The sequence below is a fragment of the Babylonia areolata genome, chromosome 24 (genome assembly GCF_041734735.1).
Source record: "Babylonia areolata isolate BAREFJ2019XMU chromosome 24, ASM4173473v1, whole genome shotgun sequence".
In the NCBI taxonomy this organism is placed as follows: Eukaryota; Metazoa; Mollusca; class Gastropoda; order Neogastropoda; family Buccinidae; genus Babylonia; species Babylonia areolata.
In genome coordinates, this window is record NC_134899.1 from 15,452,296 (window position 1) to 15,457,295 (window position 5,000).

The window sequence follows — 5,000 nt, forward strand, 5'->3', positions numbered from 1 at the left end:
TGAGACTCTATCTCTTGTGATTGCATCTGACAAAAGTAGAAAGAAAAGCATACATGTATCCATTCAAATACACACTGTTTACAAAGAAAAGCATACATGTATCCTTTCAAGCACAGACTGTTTACACAGTTTCAGTTAAAAAAAATTAACCAGTCAGTCAGTTTATGTATATAATATATATGTATGTCTAATGACATCATTTCCCAAACCCAAATAATTGTATGTGAGGTGACATTGACATTCTGTTGACAGTCATTCTTACATATCTGTCCACAGTGACCAGAATAAACACAAAGGTATTGTGTAATAGAAAGCAAAAACATAAAGTAAAATTTTTAAATTTTATCTATAAATATCTGTGTTTAAAGATTGAAATATTTTATCTAGTAGTTTCCTTATTCAGAACTGAACCCTGTTGATACCTAAACATTCTAATTACCACCAGTATCATTATGCCTACCATATTATAAGTGCTGATAACATTTTTGTTAGCATGTATATATTGATAAGTTATACACAGGCATTATGATCCATGCAGTACAAGGATAGCAGTTGCTTCAAATCCTTTATTGCCAGAGGTGTAGAGTTAGCTAGCTGTACAAACCAGCTGAGCAGCAGTACACTTCTGTCTAAACCAGCTGTGCAGGAGAGGGAAAACTGTCACCACCAACCCACTTTAACTTGCCGAAACTTTGCTTCTACTCATTCAGTCTTCTTCATTCATAGCTCATTTTAAAGGGCAAAGAATGCAAATTATGATAAGCATGTTTATTGGTATGAACACATTGACTGAATTTTGAAATCAGTTGATGAAAATGAAAAAGTATGTACTTTGAGTAGTTTTCACATATTCATAGTTGTTTTAAACATAAAATACACCACTTCAAGTGAAAAATGAACACACAGACTGGGAAATACAACTGGAAACACAGACATAATACACTGTAATAAAGTGTGCACTCACCTGTGTGCAGGGATGAGAAGAACACACACACTCACACACACACACACACACACACACACACACACACAGAGTATCACCAGCGTTCCATTTGGGAAAATACCACCACCACACAAAGTGTATGTTGCAAAACTGGAAACTGTCATGGTTCCTTTCACAAATGTCTTTGTACATTATTAAATAATTTATTTGTGTCAATTTGATAGAGCAAAAAACAAAACAAAAACCACCAAAACCTGTTTGGAAACATCAACACCACACACACTGTATGTTGCAAAACTGGAAGGTTTCATGGCTCCTTTCACAAATGTCTTTGTACATTATTAAATGTCTTTGTGTTACTTGTCAGTCATTCTTGACCGGTCTGGTGAATTCTTCTCCACTGTCTCTGTCAGCAATCAGCACTCCAGCGGGCCAGTTATCGTTTGAAATCATTTGCAGTGCCTCCGTGGCCTTCTAAAACAGCCTTTCGTTTGTTTCCTGAAATGCTGGCCATGCTTCGACGGGAGATTTCTGCTAAATAAATTCGGAAATATTCAACAATGTACGTCAACTTGCAACTCAAATGTAGAATAGATGTTCTGGAAACATGTGGTGAACATTTTAAACTTGTGTAACAACATAAAACAAGAACCAAAAACCAAAACAAAACCCCACCCACTTTTTCATTTCTTTTTCAAAGTTTGGCACAAGATTTTTAAAACTCATAGGTCAGGAAAAAGATCCAGAAGCTTCTCTGAATTCCCTGAGCTGATGATCATGAATTTGGCGACATTTGTTTAGCTGTGAGCAAGTTGATTGAAGTTAAGTGCCCATGCCTGCTCATAGTTCATATTATCAGCCACATTATTTTGCATCTGTGATGTATTGGGGTCATCTTTGAGAGTAGACCACTGGTCTGACCAATGTCAGGAGTTTTGGTGCTAGACTTCTCATGGAAAGTGACTTCCTGCTTTTGTGTGGCTGAAGTTGCCACCGCAGTGTTTTTTCAGCACGTTTGACAAACACTGAAAGTCTACAAGGATGTGTGCACTTGTGTGTTTTCGTGTGTGTGTGTGTGTGTGTTTGTGTGTGTATCGAGTGTGTGTGTTTACATGTGTGTGTGTGTTGCGCGAGTGTGTATATGTGTGTGTGTTGCATGTGTGTGTGTGTGTGTGTGTGTGTGTGCATGCGCATGTACACATAATGTATTTCTGCAAGAGTGACCTTGGAAATGAAATGTGTGCTTTGCACAGAAAAGACACCAGTGCCATTTAATTAGGCAGTGTGTGGCTGAAACAGTACCAGTTGAATATTTTCGTTATTTTCTATTTCCTGTTTTTGTTTGATTTCCAGTTTGAGAAATGTGGCTGTTGACTAATTAATCAAAAAGTATTTATGACTCCTCTTGTTGGTATGGATAAAAGTCAGTACACTATGTGATATTTTTTTCTTTACATCGTCTACCTCTTATATGTAGCTGAGCCTGTAAGTGTAACAGAGGGTGATAGCAGATAACCTGTTGTGTTTCCTTTTTGGTTACTGTGGTCAGATGTGTGTGTGTGTGTGTGTGTGTGTTAAGGATGACTGTAGCCACAGGTAGAATGTCAGTGTCACCTCGTTAATATTTGGGTTTTGGTTATGGAAATCATGTTGGTGGACATTTTTTAATTTTTTTTTTATACTGGTTGATTGATTGATTGATTGTTAAAACTTGAGTGTAAACATTGGTGCCTTATTCAGAGAAGACAGGGTGTTGGAAGGAGAGGGTGAAGTGGGGTTGGGGTGTCTATGAGAAAGGTGGGGGAAAAGGGGGACTCTTGAGAGGTATGGATTTCTGACAGAACCTCCTTCAGGTCAGCACACACATAGACACAATCACACAGTTTCATGTTCAATTTCATTTTCTCAAGGAGGCGTCACTGTGTTCGGAGAAATCCATGATGATATATATATGCTATACCACATCTGCTTGGCAGATACCTGACCAGCAGCATGACCAAATGCGCTTGGTCAGGCTTTGAGTGCATGCTTATATATTTGTGAACCTATCACACTATCAGAATGGATTTCTTCTACAGAAATTTTGCCAGAGGACAACACTCGTTGCCATGGTTCTTTTTTGGCAATGAAAAAAACACACAGAGACACACGATGACAGACAGACAGACACACACACACACACACACACACACACACACACACACACACACACACACACACACACACACACACACACACACACACAGATGTTAAACTGAAGACAACAACAACAACACACACAGACATAGACATACAGACACACACAGAGACAGACACACACACACACACACACACACACACACACACATACACATTCATGTACAGGCACACATGCACATATACACACTACACACACATACACATGCACACACACTTGTTCATGTAATGATGTATGTCCTTGCCCCTGTCACCCACCCAGAGAAAGACACACACACACACACACACACACACACAAGACCCATATACATAGACACACACACACACACACACACACACACACACACACACACACACACACACACACACAGACCAACAAAAGTTAACAGATATATAGTCCTGGTGCCTGAACCTCTGTCGTATGTACATACACGAGTGCAGAAGATCAAATGGGCATGTTAAAGATCATGTAATTCATGTCTCCATTCGATGGATAATGGAAACAAGAACATACTTATCATGCATCCCTCTGAAATGGATATATGGCTGTTTACACCATTACTTAAATACATGGCAGGTAAAAATTATCATGCATGTAAAAGCCATCTTGAACAAGTGAACATGGGAGTTGCAGCTTACGAGTAATGAAGAAGAAGAGAGGGGGAAAAAAAGGAAAAAAAAAAGAAGAAAAAAAGAAAGAAAAAAGGGAGAAAAAAAAAGGAAGTAGAAAACTATCATTCTGAAAACAGAAAATCAGAACTGATTATTAGCTTGGAGTGTTATTTGATTAATTTTTTTAAAGTTGCTGATACTGTGACATTGATTCACAGTCTGTTTAGTACTCCTATTGCTACCCTTCACCCTTTTATTATTCAAACAAAATTTATAAAATAAAAAAAATTAAAAAAAAAAAAGTTCTGGTTTTCTTCCATTCGCTCAGATTTCTCTATTTTTCTTGAATACAACAGAATATTGTTTCTTGCTACAAGCTTTTTTCCCTTTTTTTTTTTTTTTTTTTTTTTTTTTTGAAAATAGCTGTATCTTCTTTCCATTTCTCTCTCTCTCTCTCTCTCCCTTTCTCTGTCTGTCTGTCTTTCTGTCTCTCACTTGCTGTATGGCTGTCATTGTCAGTTTTTTTCTCCTTTTCTCCACCCCTTTACCCAACCTACCATCCCCCATTCTCCCATCTCTGTCATCTTTCCTTTTTTTTTTCTTTTTTTTTTTTACCTCCCCTCTCGTTTCTCACTGTTTATTTCAGTGACCTTTGTTTTCTTCTTGCTCTTGCTCTTGTTCTTGTTGTTCTTCTTGATCTTCTTCCGGTCTGTCCCTGTATTCATATAATATATGTGCGCACCACATACAATCATGTTCGTACATTCGAATGCTTATGCATGTGTGCATCGGCCCAGCATGTACGTGCAGGTTATATATCAGTCCGTTTTCATTATTATGCCGTGTTTTATGATAAATATTCTGCTCACTGAGTTTCTTCACTTGTGGTGCGAAATGCAAATAGCTGAGCCGTGTTTGCTTGGCTGTGCGGAAGTGACATTCTGGAAGGGAGAAGGCGTCCCATCTTAATAGGAGAGCGGTGTCTGTGGAGGATGGAAGGGGAATGATGTGAAAAAAAAGGGCATAAAAAAGAAAAAAGAAAAAAAATTGAAATGTTTTCCCCAGAGGTCAGGCTTTCGTTGATTGACCAGCAGCACTAGCGCTGCCTGGCTAGCTTCTCATGCCGGAGGAGGATCGATGTTCTTGGCAGAGAGGGGGAAGGAATGCTGCAGAATAGTCATGCTATGTGAATAGTTTGTTGCTTCTGGTATAGTTGTTTTTTTTTTTTTTTTTTTTTTTTTTAATTTGT

The 5,000-nt window shown here is 38.2% G+C and overlaps 1 protein-coding gene across 1 annotated transcript in view; it reads left to right on the plus strand.

Moving 5' to 3' along the window:
• Positions 1 to 5,000, plus strand: part of LOC143298679 (heat shock protein 75 kDa, mitochondrial-like) — a 97,024-nt gene that overhangs the window by 1,820 nt on the left and 90,204 nt on the right. The window lies entirely within an intron of this gene.